Source organism: Carassius auratus, chromosome 40 (assembly GCF_003368295.1).
Source record: "Carassius auratus strain Wakin chromosome 40, ASM336829v1, whole genome shotgun sequence".
Classification (NCBI taxonomy): Eukaryota; Metazoa; Chordata; class Actinopteri; order Cypriniformes; family Cyprinidae; genus Carassius; species Carassius auratus.
In genome coordinates this window covers 7,346,105-7,362,379 of record NC_039282.1, presented here as the reverse complement: position 1 = coordinate 7,362,379, position 16,275 = coordinate 7,346,105, and the positions used below count along the sequence as shown (strand labels likewise).

The following is a 16,275-nucleotide window of genomic DNA, read 5'->3' as shown; positions in this document are numbered from 1 at the left end:
GAGCTCTCGTGACAAATAACCGGGCAGTGAGTGGCCTATTCAGACTAGTGTTTGGAAAATGAGGAAATTTCGCTTAGGCATGAGCTCAATCAAGCCTTTATGCCAGCAAGCTCCTGTAAAGCTATCTGACAGACTGGTAAGAAGAGAAGTGTAGATGTAAAGAAGTGGACTGATCAGGATAGGTGCTACCTGCAATCCTCCTCCATTATTTAACATAAATTTGCATGTGTCTAGACGATTCATTAATTTGACAGACATACCAGTGGAGTGCATATAGGAAACTGAAATGCCATTAGGAGCTGCCATATCCTGCCATCTTGAAACTAAAGGCAATTACAGATTGCCAGTTCTCACACAGAGACTGCCGCTTACGTGTATTCTCACCTGTTAATTACTTGTTCATTCCAGAGTCATTAAATGTATGTGGCATAAATCATGCACAAAATTAATGTATGTAATAGCAAGCATAGATAGAGGGACAATTCTCACATTACATTTATGCAGAAGCGTTTGTTTAAGGTAACTGGGTTGAAGTTCAAGATAAAAAAAAAAAAAAGTTTAAAAACATGAATGCATATTTTAATTATACTTGGCCTGAGAGAAATATTTAATGCATTTGAATGATCTTATTTTGAACAATTTGTCCATTCATAAGTTTATTTTTTATTATTATTATTGTTGGTTTATTCCTCGTTATCATCAAAATATCATAACTCAGTCTTCCAGTGAAATTACAGACCTCACATACATTTTTGGGTGCAATGTCAACATCTCAAAATCCAATCAAAAACCAACGGACAGAACCAAGCTGCCTTTTATTTTTAATTTTTCTATAATCCATTACTGTACATCACAATGCAGATAAATCTCACTGTTTGCATTTCATCACAGCTTCACACAAAAAATAGCAATGTGCAATATATATTGGAAACTTAATGTTTGTTGGCAGATATTACAGATTTATTGCCATTTGTTATATTAATTGATGATGTCAATGGTAATCCTGATGCCCCAAATCTTATATCGGTATTTCCATAACCAAATATTGATATTAAATATCATTTATTTTTTAATTATCTGAATAATGTTAGGTTGTTACAGATGGATCCCAGGAGTCAGAAAATGTAAGCTATTATTCAGGTATATTGCACAACTGAATGGGACACAGCAAACACTAAGCAAAAGTAACAGTGGCACTCGCCTTTTATTTTAAAAGACGTTATATTTTTGGATCTTTTGTCTGTTACCGGTATACGTCACTGTGTAACACATTCCCATAATCTCCTCCTGCCCGCAAAATACAAACAGAGTTTGACCTGCCCACAAATACTTCCGATAGTAGTGTGTTTACATGATGTTGAGAAGAGGCTGTGTTCAAAGATACCACAGAAATACAATTAGAACCTTTTGTTTTGTGAATGTCATTTCATCAAGGACTGCTTCTTTAATCTTGGCTTTTATCTTTGTTGGCTTCTAATCTTCTTAATTTGGACTAACAAGCTCTCTGAACCACAACCTGTATGTATTGATACATTATGTACCGGTATACGTTTTCAACTGAGCGCTCAGAATATCAGGTTTTTGTGCTATGTTATGTAGGCCTATACCTAGTGCAGCTTTAGGTTTCCAGGTAAAGCACCATATTAATGTCTTACTTAAGTAGTTCTGATAATTCACTGTGAACCCACTATTCCCTAAGAATATGTTGATTAATGTAGACTGGTGTGGTTGTAATTATTTAATTTAATAATAAAGAATGTAGTATAGCACACAGACAGTCATAGTGAAATTGCTGTTTATTTTGCTGCACCGGCAGTTAAAGGGTTAATGCGGGAGCGACGAGCGAGCGCTCCTGTGATGCAGCTGTTCTGCATTCTGATTAAAAGTTAAAGCAGCGTCTTTTGTCTGTTGTCTTTCAAACATTACAGTAGACATATTTTGGTTTACAACCTGTATTGTTTGATCAGTTAGTCACGTTAGCACTCGGCTAACCATCATTATTGTAAGTGTTCAAATAAGTGTTCAAGTGTTCATAAGTGTTCAAAGTTTAGCAGCTAAACTTTATCTGTGGGCATGATTTGCTTGAACAGGTGCATCTCAATAAATCAGAATGTCGTGATTCGTGAAAAAATTCATTTATACTGCAGTAATTCAACTCAAATTTTGAAACTTGTGTATTAAATTCAGTGCACACAGACTAAAGTAGTTTAAGTCTTTGGTTCTTTTAACTGTGATGATTTCGGCTCACATTTAAAGGTCCCATACTTGCTTTTTTCACGATAACTGAGGTCTAGGGGCTATATAACTACCATAAACATTTCAAAAGAGTCAGTCCACAGTAAAATGCACGCAGCCTTCATAGCTGTGATTTTTCACGAACTGCTGTAATTTCGTAAAAAGGCAGTCACCACCCTGAGAACCCCTCTCTTTTTGTCAAACCCCCAGACATCACGTCCATGCCATTGCTGAGCACTGAGCAACAACAGCACTGAAACATGTCGAAAATTTTTACTTTAACCACGAAAATGGATCAGCTGACCTGTAACGTTACACTCTCACTCAAAGGATGGATGATATGACAGGATTGTTCCTATGAGGTGGATCACATCTAACATGAATAGTAAAGACAAACAATCATGATTATCTTAGCACGTCAATTTCAGCAGGCGATTTTTACAACTACATTATTGTTCCAGCCATAATAAATCGCAACAATGTATATACAATTACAAATGATTGTATATAAATCATCAGTTTGATGTTTTACACATGTATAGACATCGTGAGATGCAAGAAACTTACGGCAAGAAATCTGCAGACTCGTCCATAACAACAAAAGACAAAACTTTATTGAAACTTTTCAATAAGTGTGCGCTGCAAACACGAGAATTTTTGACAATCGTTTCTGTCCAGTCCGCTTGTTTTATCGCGTTAAACCACTTATAACTGTCATCGATTTGTTTGTCGCAGATATGCGATCAAATTTCTAATTTGACTCTGTATTATGTCGATTCTGGCACCCAACATCACAACAAGATGATATTTTAAGCTCCTTTCATAACGTTAGCTGAATCTGCACTGGTTTGAGTGGGCCGCCTCCAGTTTCCCCTTTGTTTTGCTGCCTTTAAATAAAACCCAATGGTCAATGGTAGCACTGGCTAACTGGCTCGATGACTCCTCTCTGTGCCAATCACAACAGACTTGGCCAGCTGACCAATCAGCGCAGAGTAGGCTTATGAAAGGGAGGGGTTTGCTCCGAACTTGCTCGGAATGATTAATTTCCTAGTCATTGGAAAATTACTGTATTATTAAGTGTATATTCTGAGAAAATTACAATATTTTCTGACCTTACATGCTTTTAAACTTGTAGAGTACTCTAACACAATATTAGGACACTTTAAAATACCACTTGACCTGCTCTTTAAGATTTTTAAATCAAAACACATTTATTTTGTAAAGTAAAATGACCAGTCTGGTTTTCTGGAATATCTTTATAGACCTTAATTTTTGGAAGAGTAAATTAACACTTTTTAATACCTTTTCAATAGTGTATAGTGATATAAGTTTTTTTTTGGTGGTTTAACAAACATAGGAATATGTTTCAGCCAAGCATTATACGGTTCACGGTTTAAGCTGGAAGACAGTGTTTAGACTAATGATTCCTGCAGTGACTCCACATGGCTATGATTGAAGGCCATAATGTGTATACAACACGCAGAGGGCTATATATCAGAGTGGAGAGCCATTCACTAGAAAAGGGTAATTACCCCAGTCTGTGCACCCTGGTCCTCTGCTCTTACAGCCAGACTTCATTCACTACTCTTGACCTGAAATCCACTTTGCATGCAGAGGGAACCAAACAGAGATGAGGAAGCATGTTTTGCAGAGCTTTTCTCTCTATTCTGTGAAGTACCTAACTTGCCCTGATCCACTTGAGTGGTAAATGTGTCATTATCCCAAGAGGGGACACCCATCTAAGCTGTCATTGTGCAGCTGGGGTTGAGTGGATGAAGCCAAATGTTGTCGACCCTGTGTCGTGGTCGCTTCAGGACTGCAGGGCTAAGCTGATAAGAACACTGGAGCATCGTAGTCCCGTTAAATGAGCGACCGAGCAAGTGATGACAGGGTGAGTGGCATTAAATGCGACTCTTCTCTAAACAATCTGTTTAAAAGAGAGGCTTCGTTCTGGTTCTCCAGTTGATTAAAGATGAGATCTGCGATGAGGCAAAGCATCTGGTAACACAACTGAACATTCAGGGAAGCGGTGACTAATAAGCTGCCTTTCCCTCAGTGTCTGACTTCCATATTGCACCAACCCCTTTCCATTATGTATGCATGACAAAGAATGAGTCAGAGTTGGGTTTTAATACACATCTGTGGATCTAAGATTTGAAAAATAACAAGAGTAGTTTTGGCAAACTAAACTGCTGCTCTGTGTCTAGACAACCTAATGCAGAGATGAAGCGTAATTAGCAGTTAATTCAAAGTGCTACAGTGTTCTACATTAAACTCGGTGTTGTTTTAGTTTCATTTATATGCTTTTAATGTATTTATTAATATTCTGTATTGCCTTTTATTTTTTTTTATTTTTTTTGTGTTTTGTCTTTTGTGTTTTGTATTTTTTTATATATATTTTTAAGTATTTATTTTTAGATATCATTTAGAATTTCAGTCGGCTTTCAGGTCCCATCATAGCACAGAAACTGCACTTGTTAAAATTACAAATTACTTGCTTCTTGCATCAGACCAAGTCTGCATCTCATTGCTAATTTAACTGATCTTAGTGCTGTGTTCAACACCATAGATCATGACATACTCATAGATCGATTACAAAACTATATGTGTATTCAAGGGAAGTTTTTGAGATGGTTTAGATCCATGTCCAATCGCTACCACTTTGCACTTTGTTTATTTAAACAGGGAGTCATCTTAATTACCACCAGTAAAGTATGGAGTGCCACAAGGATCTGTCCTAGGTCCTCTGCTATTTTCAATATACATGTTGCTTCGTAATATTATTAGAAAATACGGGATTAGTTTCCACTGTTATACTGATGATACTCAAAAATATATCTCAACAAGACCAGATTAAACTTCTAAATAATCTAAGATAGCAGAGAGTGCTAAAAATATAAAAGGATGACCAATGAGTTTTTTTTACTATTTGAAACTAAACAGATATACTGTTACATCCTCTATACAGTCAAAAATCTGGGTGTTATATTAGAGAGCAACTTGTCTTTTGAAAATCATATTTCCCATGTTACAAAAACAGCATTCTTCCATATTGGAAACATTGGCAAGCTACGAAACACGTTACCTCTCTCTGATGCAGAAAAGCTAGTTCATGCATTCATGACCTCTAGACTGGACTATTGTAATGCACTGCTAGGTGGTTGTCATGCATCCTAAATAAACAAGCAACAGGTAGTCCAAAATGCAGCTGCTAGAGTCCTTACAAGGTCAAGAAATTTTGGTTGTACCTAGGATAGCAAAGGCCACTAAAGGAAGGAAGCTTTGTCGAATTTGGCTCCCAATCTCTGAAACAGCCTTCCTGATAACGTTCAGGGTTCAGACAAACTCTCTTTGGCCAAGCATTCAAATAAGGCCTCTTATAATCTTGTACTGCAGTTATATCTAAACAAAAACACATGACTTGGGCTAAACAAATCAAGTTTGCTTGTTTGAAACAGCAGCTATGCTAATTACAGTGTGTCTCTATTTGTTTCTCTGTTTCTGCCATGGGATTGACATCCTGTGGTAACAAGGATTTACACAAGCTTCAGTCTGGATCCAGAACACCTGAGAAGAGATGATGCCAACCCCTCAGAGAACCTCAGATGATGCCAACCCTGAAACAAAAGACAGAACTACCAAATTTTGTTATAAGTTTGATTGCAACATATAATAATTGCTTACAAGTTACAACTGTTACAAGTGTTCATAGTCTGTTTGATTGTCTTTAATAGATTTTATCCGTACATTTCTGCCATATGTACATTTTCAACATGAAATGGAAAGTGACCCTATTTACTATTTAATACACATTCCAGGGCTTACTATAGTGCAAAATAATACATGAAATGCCATTATTGGTTGGCATCACTTATGTAGATAAAACAATGTGACATTTCATAAGAAAATGTTTAAAATTAAATTTTAAATCTGAGATGATAACTGTTTTAAAGCACAACCTTTCCTACCCAATGTCTGAGTGGTTTGTCATTTCCACTGATTCTTCCTAATAGAATCAACTGTGCCCAATGCAGTATCCGAATCCTTTAATACTATTTTGTATCTTTTACATAATTGATGTCATCTTTGTTGTAATTGTAGCTTCTTGACAAAAAAAAGTACTGATGTCAGAACCAGGCAGCACTGAAATTTATAAATGTGCCGATGCCAGCATTTCCCACTAGCATTTTGCGCGCTGTTGAGTGGATTCTTAAACAGCTCTGATTGGCCATTGTATTTACACTCTCAACAGATATATATCTATAGCCATATCTATCAGTGGATACGTCTATTAGCAGATATATTAGGGATCCGCTGATAGACATGACTTTCAAACGCTCCCATGTGCAAGCGCTCGGTAACGAGCAAGAAACAGTGATCATTGTAGCCAATCACAGACATATCTGTTGAGAGTGTAGATACAATGCCAATCAGAGCGGTCAAAGAATGCGCTCAACAGCATTCAAAATGCTGGCAGAAAATGATGGCATCAGCACATTTTTTTAATTTCAGTGCCAACTGGTTCCGACATCAGTACTTTTGACAATACTACTATTTAGAAAAAAATATTTATACACATATTAAAACAGTACACATTTATACACACAATACAACAGTTTCTTGAGCACCAAATCAACATATAACAATGATTCCTGAAGGATCCTGTGAAGACTGAAATTTGTAAGGTACATTAAAATAGTTAAATGATTATTTTTAACTGTATAAAGTATTTTATATCAATTAAAAGCAAAAGTGTACCCCAGACTTTTGAAAATGAATATCTATATAAATTACAAGAGACCTGCGGAGTGGTAAAAGCTGTAGTAAAGTCACAAGTCTGCACAATCATTACTCTAGAGAAAGTATGTGATCTGCATATTAAAGAATGTGATCTGCATACCTAAATATGGAGAAGAGGGATAGGGCTGAAACCTTCTGCTGTAACCTTCTGCTTCCCCTACTGAATACTGATTCATTCATCCCTTCCACATGTTGAGTAAATCCCACAGTCCCTCACAAGGCCATCCTCCTTGAACTCTAATCTTAGAACATCTCTCATCAACAATGCTGACTGACATGATTAAAAAGGAGCCAGGACAATCCAGCCTTCCGCTAGGGATCTCCATTTCTCCATGGCCTCTGCCAATCACACAGGTATCTTCCATCCTGCTTTGTGAAGAGCTTTGCCTGGGCGGCCAATTAGACCGCTTCAGCCGTCACCTTTGTGGTGTGTTAAGCACCCCGTGGGCATTACAGATTCTGTCTGTAGAGCCTGTGTATGGTAATGAGGAGAGTTAAAGAGATAGTCTTCTGGAAGCCCAATATGAGAGTAACTCTGCTGTTTTTTTTCCTTTAGAGCTTTTAAGAGATGCTGGATATACTCGCTCAGACTGCCACTCCAAAAAGAAAATGGCCTGGGGCCCCGGCACTTCAGCCCCCATTAGCAATAAAACAAATCACAGCGGTTGCAAAGGCCTACCTGCGAAATGTGCACCATTTGTCTCCAATGAACTTCTCTCTCTGAGCTGGGAAGCTTATTTGCGGAGGTGGAATCTTTCAGAAGTGTACAGATATCTTCATGTATTGATTTGAGAGTGGCGGAGAGGAAGAGAGGTGCTGTTGAACTGATGAAGTGAGTGATCATTGGGACTAGCTGCCTGACAGCCTGGTATCAAAATATAAATAATTCAATCCCTATTGACTTACCAAAAAAAATGTTAATGTGTATATCAATGTAATCTTCAAGGCTCTGAGGGCTCAGGGACACATCGGTGAAGGGTAGTATGGGGGAATTGATGTTTTCAGGTCTGGCAAACTGGAGAAATCAGTAAAACAGGAGATGGAATAATTAAAGCCAATGTCACACATTTAATTGACAAAATTTAGTAAATTTAGCAAAATTAGAAACAGGGAAATAATCTTTTGTACAATATTTTTTTTTTTGCTGACCATTTCGGGGAAATATGACTCACGAAAGTCACGAAAAGATGCTAAAGGCTGAAAAACACTACAACACTTAAAAAAAAAAAAAAAGGATTTTAAAACAATAGGCTGGTTAGAGAAATACAGTAAATCATAAACTAAATGACCGAGCATTTTTCCAAACACAGCCTTAGTCTTAATCCAACAAAAAAACATTGTATTTTCTATGAAATCTGTCAACTGAAATCTGAAGATTTTCGGCAACTAGCAACGTCTTGTCCAGATTAAATTGGGGCAAAAATCTGGGCAAAAGTTATGTAGTGAATTCCAGCCTTAACAACATTTAAATGAACACTGTTCAAACGCAAGGCCCTTGCAAGATCTGAACGGACAGAGTTTTAGATGTTACCATGCAAGATTGATGAAAAAACTCCTCAGGCATTAAACAAGACCAGCCTGTAGTTTGTTTTATGCCTTGTAAGACCTTAGGAGGTCAATTTAAAAACACATTTCTTTAATTTATCAGTCAATTGGAAGATGTGACATGCTTTAAGTCACAACAATCTTTTATGTTCACTCTGAGTCCTCCTTAAGTGAACCCAGAAGTGGTTCATTCAAGCAAAAGCATTAGCTCATGTACAATACATTGTTTCGCTGTCGATAGATGCATATTTGTTCATTCTGAAATACAAGTCTACTTAAACTTCAACTATGTCTCGTAGGATATATGCACGTCATTCGCTTTCATCACAAAGTGGTAGCTGCTGTCATGGCAACGACTGCTAGGTATGAACTTTGATGAGATGTGCTGCAAAAGTGGTGCACAAAAAAAAGTGACTTCAAACTCCTGCAGAAGAAACAGCTCATGTGACCTCGAATGGCCTTGAAAGGAAATGTGGGGACACATCTGACAACTGACACTTCCAGGGCAACATGAAAGAGGCATTTTCGGAAGGGAGGGTGACATTCAGAATGTGCACGACAGCCAAAACACCGAAATCCAATGTCTGTAAATAACATCTTGGTAAATTCAAATAGGACAACTCAAACTCTCAAGCGTACTGTTTTGATGTTTCATGAGATAACGATGGCAACTCTGTGCTACATGCTACATAATAATAATAATAACCATAAAACTAAAAAAGCTGAAAAGGATTATATTTTGTGCAAGCCTAAAGGAAAATAGCATAGCAGCTGAAATTTTCAGCCATTAACCTTGGCTAAACTGATTTGTGCCAATAATTATTAACTATGATTGACTGACTATGCTGGGCTGATCTGAAGGAGAGGCCTGGAAAATTCACTTAAACACTACTGACCACAGAATCAATACAAGACGCAGAGAATAGACATGGATAGTCATGCTCTCTGACATTATATTCTGCTCATTGACTGGCATATGGATTCTGAAATGGCCTTAGCTGCTCAAAGCTTTGAAAAGCACATGGTTTTAACATGTCATGTTTTGGAATGTTTGCTCTCGTTGCTGCCATTTTTTCTGTTAGTCCACCATTACAAGTGTCACAAAATACATATTTTCAAGACTTCTTTTTACTTTACAAATCAATGTTTCAACTAAAGTTCCATTTGAAAAGTAGACATGTATTAAAAAAATTATGTCCAATATGTCAAATACTGAAAAGATGATGATATAATCATATTATTGTGATTAATAAATTAAAAATAAAATAAAAAACGTGTAAAAAAACACAGTATCACCACAGCACTACAACACAGTAAAACTATTATATGGGGTGTGTGTGTGTGTGTGTGTGTGTGTGTGTGTGTGTGTGTGTGCGCGCGCTTACACTTTACAGTATGAAAACATTTTATATAATTACATTTTTAGGGTTTTTTTTTGCCTGAAAAAAATATAAAGATTGGAAATAAAAAAATCAGTCAACTAAATACCAAATATCAACTTGTGTATCTTCAATATTAATTAAATAAATTGCACAAATCAATCCGTTTTAATCAATACTGATAAGTTTATAGTATAATTGTGTAACAGCTGATAAATAAATAAACAATACAAAAAAAAAAACTTGAAATCAGTTAAGATGAAAATTTAACCATCGTAACATTACAATATATTAAATATGTATTACATTTAATTTAGAGACAGAGAGAGAAAGAGAGAGAGAGAGAGAGAGAGAGAGAGAGAGAGAGAGTAGGTAAACTAACTAGGCATGTATCAACTGAAAATAAAAACTATAATATTATTTAATAACCAAGAACAACACTGTGCATATTGTGAAAATATTCTAGACATCACAGAAACATGTTTGTTAGCCCCATTACTGTTCTTCAGTCATTATTATTGTACAAAGAGAGTTTTCATTAGCTAGGAAAATGGGCTGAGTGTTGAGTTTGTGAAGGACTGGCCTCATGGGTGTTGCACAGATTGGCAAATGTCCTGTGAGTGGCCCTCAACACAGAAAGTGCTGAATGATGCCCTTGTCTCAATTCTGTGGAGACCGAACTCACGGATACTAACAAATTGTCACACCATGTTCGTTAACCTTCACTACAACAGAGAGTTGTGCTTCTCCGTGACCTATCCATCAAGTGATCAGGCATCCAATGAGATCATGCATCTTACTCTGTTTTTCTGTCAGGTGCATATACATATGTGCTGCCAGCCAGGCACCCAGACTCCAAACTTGTGTGGGTCTTTGTGTGCCCTTTTAATGGTGTTTGTTGTGTTGCTGGCCACATTCTGTCTACTGGTACAGAGCTTTCTGTGAAAACAAATGCAAATCAGCAGTACCAGTCCAAGAAACACTTGCCTTAGCCACCCTGAGTCATAATTACATGCTGGTGATATCACTGAACTGCAGCAAACCCACCACCAACAGCAGAAAACAGCCTGGAGAACATCACTGTACCTTTAAAGCTGTTGGCATCATTAGCTGCACTAAACAGAATTGATATTAACCTTCCAAACAGGTGTCCCTTAACAAGGGGGGCTTCCATTGTTCAGGCATTGTTTGTAGTCCTGCCCCAAAAATATGCCACTCATATAGTCAGACAAAAATAAAACATCTAAAAATATATATTTTATGCATTAAATAAGGCAGAAACTCCAGTGCTGATTTTTCATTTCACCAGCCAGAAAAAAAGACGATAAAATAATCCTTCTGGAAACCCACTGAAGCATGCTTATTCCTGCAGCAGACTTTACTTAGCAGACTTTATTACATTTAAAATAAATATGGCAGTAAATAATAAATGAGATAAAGTGAATGTCTTTGATCCATTGAAATACAGCAGAACACTGCACACTAAACATTTCACATTTTGTACAGTATATACTGCATACTACCAATACTTTTTTTGGATGTTTGACCATCTTGATATAATGACACCACCTTCACAGTTCATATATTTTGGGCTTGGTTTGTTAAGGGAGAAATCAAAAGTATATCTCCCATTTATTTTCTCAAGGTGAGAATCAGGGCAACTGATTTAACAATAACTTACAAACCTTTAGACAGACCTACTGTGAGCTATGTGGTTGATAATCATCCATTAGTCTGCATTATTTGAAATCATTCATTCAAAAATTGTGATTAAATGTGTTTTATCCAATTTTCAAGATTCCAACCTTCCAAACAAACAAGCATGTCAAATTTTCCATTACCGAGCATGTTACTCACCATAGAGTGCACAGACCAGTAATACACGGCAATCTACAGACATACATTAAATGTGCCTCATGAGCAGGATGACATTGAATGTGTTTCCTGCAGAGTTTAATTGCTTGTTAATCAATAAATCAATCATGTCAGTCCTCTTTCGCTTTAGTGTTCATGAAATATGTTGTCAAATTACACTTAACTCAACCTCATACCGACCCTGAACATGATGAAGTTCTGCTGAATTTGAGTAAAGGATTTCATTAAAGACCTGTATGTACTAACAAAATAATGTGAGAAGGTTACCGGTTACTCGAGTTACTTGATGTTCGTTACAGAATCGGTTGAGTGAAAGACTCCATGACTTGCTCAAACACAAAAGACACTCACTTGTCGCCACCTATTGACGTAACAATGTAACCGGCGGAGAGTCCACCCGAGCGTGTGAGTGAAGGAATGATGTGAATACAAAAGTTTCTATTTACTGAGAAAAAAAAATCCTATCAATAGTTTGAAGTTCACGTTATAGATGCATTTAGGAGGAGGGAATATCGTTATAGTTACAAAATAAGTGTTGTGTTGACATTTCATTATTCACCCTTTACACAACTTCTAGCAGTAATGAACATTATAGGGCTTTACGTAAGAATTTGACCCCTTTTTTATACAAAACGTCAACATTGCGTAAGCTCACTTACTGAAAGCAAATAATGACTGTGAAATTAAAACAGAACCCGACTCTTTTTTTCTTTTCTTTTTTTCTTAAAGCACTCGCTTGCCATTATCCACCAGGGGGTGCAAAGATGACACCCATTCCACCCTCATCTTCAGCCAAAAACCCTCAACACCACCTGGCAAACCCCTCAAATACATTAAGTTATTTGAGCACCACCAAGGTGGTTTTCAAATCATCCAGTGATATTTCTAATTCTGTGTAAGAGTTGAACCAGATGCTGCAAAGTTTAAGACACACATGTTGCACAACCGGTACCTAATGCGTTATAACGCGTAACACCTAATAAAAACAGAAGCTATAAACCAGAACCGTTATATTACGGGTTTCATAAGGTCACTTTAATAGATTAAGATTCAATATTTGACTTTAAATGCCCTGTTTGGAACCACTATAGAGCATAACAATTACATTTCTTGGACTACAGGCACATATTCCTCATATTCTGTATTTGATTCTCTTATATAGCCTAGCAACCCCCCCCCCCCCCCCATTAATTTGGATGCATATGCAACAGTAGCCTACAACAGAATTTGTCAGTCACTCACCCGTGCTCAATTTTTAATAAACTACCACCACTTAAATAATAGCTACATTATTTCAAAGGAGGATATTATTGTTATGCAAATTATGCAGTGTTCATTGACTACAAAGTGTTGTTTTGACTAATGCAGAACATGGTGGGAATGTGCTAATTTACTTTAATATTAATTAGTGACATAAGGCTACTAAATGTCCAAAAATTGCACATAAGGATATTCAAGTTCAGCTCATTTAGCCGATCTGCATGCTGCTTCAGTAGCCTATCATCTATAATTCCCGTGCCGTGTCCACAGAATTAGAATGATGTAAATCCAAACACAGCGTTAAAGTATCGCGATCTATAGCTATTTCCCATGCCATCCAATCCATCACATGTTGAATAAACTAATGCAGAAAAGAAAGAATTATGCGATTTCGCCTTACCTGTTTTAAAGCTCGCTTTTTATGCCTCCGCTTTTCTGTACATCAAAATCAATGGAGTTATTTCTTCTGGTAGTGTTTTATTTGGCTTGATGTGAGCTTTAATGGTCAGCTGTTGTTTTATAAGCACTGCGCGCGTGCCCTATCAATTCCCGCTGTTCCCTCGTGCCCAATGCAACGCTGTTGAACACGATTAAAGAAAAAATAAAACCCTAGCGAGCGGAACGCCGTCAAAAACTACTTTCGAAGGCCACTTCATCTTAATTTTTTCTCCGTAGATATCCGTATGATACGAGTGATGCGGGGCAAACGAACGCTGTCAAGAAGGGGAAAAAAATCCGCATCCCAGTGAGAAATAAATGAAACGGGTATCCTCTCTCATGTCATATTAAGTCAAACGATCTTCTTTTGCTCTCTTTCCTTCACTTTCCTTCTTCCTTTTTCCAGAGTAGCTCTTAATAACGCTTTTAAACGCTTGATAAGAGCTCGCTAGCTCTGTTGTCTCCTCTTCTTCAGGACCGCACTCCTCTCCTCTTCTTCAGCGCTCACTCCTTCACACTGCTCTCTTCTCTAGACACAAGGTCTCTCTCTCCGCTCGGTGCATCTTTGAAGGTTTGATTACAAGTGACAGGAATGCAGGAGGCTGTCAAAATATAGGGATGGGGAATTAAAATATGAATGATTTGGGTTCTGATTACAATTCCTGTCATCTCGGCGATTCCATGAACGGTCCTTTGCGGAATAAATCTTTGAAATAATTCTTTAGAAATATCAAGGGATTTTTAATTGCGTTTACTGCCCTCAGCAGTCTGTTAGAAATAGCTACTGATGTAATTCAGAATTGAACAAAACAAATAAAAAATTGAAAATAACTCTTTTTAAAACTTGTTTATAGGCGACATAATCCAATAATCTTTAGGCCTACTTAGGCTATAGAATTACTGAACAAACAGAAATGGGGTGTCAAATGTAACAAATTTTTGTTTATATAGCCTACATAAAACTAAACAAAAGGAATACGATAGCTGGCATGCAAATATCCACTCAACTACACCGATTTTAATAATATAATAAACATAACTCATGTTTGGACCATTTCGAGTCGGACATGACTGAAATAACAAGACTAGTAGCCGCTGCAATTGATTAAAACGTCTTTTTATTCAATAAATATCTGACCACTTTTTTTGTTTGGGGAAATGGTTTTCACTCTGTTTCCGAGTCTTTAAAAAGAACCGACTCAAAATGGACTGCAATTGTTGCTATTTGGATACATTTTTTAAAAAAACGACTCACAAGAGACACTCGGAGGTCGCACTGTGGTGATCATTCACTTCAAAGAATCGACTCGTATGAGTCGTTGGTTCGGGAATCGATTTCGTTTGCAGTGGGGTTCGTTTGCTAGTGCCGCTGAATGTTGCAGGAAAACTGTACGGTGTTCCAGTAACACGTTTGATGACTGTTAACAGAACATAATGTCACTGAAATAATTTGTTTCGGATATATTGATTTTTTTTTATTTTTTTTAAGTGAATTCAATCCTGCATTAACTGGTCATCGGTTACATGCAGCACAAAACCAGCCTTCTCAGTCAAAGCAGGGTTCTCTAAGCCTACTCTCTTTCTTGCTCCATCATGTTATGTATGAGCCAAACATCCCCCGTATTTCTCATCAGGTGTAGCCTACGTAACGTGATCTGATCATTTGCATTAAACATCTCTGTTCGGTGCCAATGAGTAATTCATGAATCACATCTACCCATACTCTCCACATGGATTTCTAAACGTTCTTCAAATTTTACTCAGCCAAAGCAGAATCATGCAGATGAATAACAATTTACCAAAATGAGTCACATGGGTGTCAGTAATATGAAATTGTGGAAATTTCAGGAAACAGGTTGTCAGCATCAGCAAGCTCTCTCTCTCTCTCTCTCTCTCTCTCTCTCACACACACACACACACACACACACACACACCAGATGAGGGGTGCAGAAAATGAGAGCTGTTTCATTTACTCGACTGCCCAAAAAGCAAATTCGCACATTAACATGAGATCAAAGACACTCTTTCTTGTCCCATCTGTGGTTCTCAGTACAATTACTGTACCTCTTGAAATGGTTAAATAGTGTGCACTAGACTCAAATAAATACTAATCTTACTCTCACATGCGCTGCAGAAATGATCAATCATTGTCAATAACAGCAAATGACACAACTATACAGACCCTGCAAGTTTTAGCAGACAACAATAATGAGGCTTCTCATTCATCCCACCACCCTTAATGATGTATTTAAAATTTAATGCATTTTCTAAACCTCGAGTCAGTGAGCAGTGCAGGTGTTCAATAGCTTGTGTGTCAGCATCCCTGTAGAACTGCCCATGAATCAGCAAGGCTGTAGCTCTGCTAAGTGAGGACAAATCTCCACAGACCGAAAGCTAGATTTAGGCTAAATGGACATATAATTGTAGTTAGGAGATACACATCTGTGGTTCTGAGCAAAGAGAGGCACAACAAATCTGCCTTTTATGATTTAGCTTCAATGAAGACCTAGTTCTTACAGAGCCCTTTACTAGCTAGATCTAATCCACGTTTTCTTGACATTTGGTCCCACAGTCGATTTACGCTGCTGGATAATAAGAATAGATGTCAAGCTATGTGACCTTTTCCCTCAAACACACACCAGTCACGCAACCTGTCATTCCAGCAGAGCTGTAGACTTTGAACTCCCAGAGAACGGGTGAGGAAATAATATATAAAATGTAATTTATAGGTTTATACTTTGAG

General features: G+C 37.3%; 1 protein-coding gene across 1 annotated transcript in view; it reads right to left on the bottom strand.

Moving 5' to 3' along the window:
- The window catches only part of LOC113058435 (glutamate receptor ionotropic, kainate 4-like), a 290,241-nt gene extending 275,969 nt beyond the window's left edge, over positions 1-14,272 (bottom strand). Inside the window, exon 1 of the mRNA XM_026226340.1 lies at positions 13,495-14,272. The gene's annotated coding sequence lies outside the window, so the exon portion shown is untranslated. The remainder of the gene's footprint in view (positions 1-13,494) is intronic.
- Positions 14,273-16,275: the final 2,003 nt, after the last annotated feature.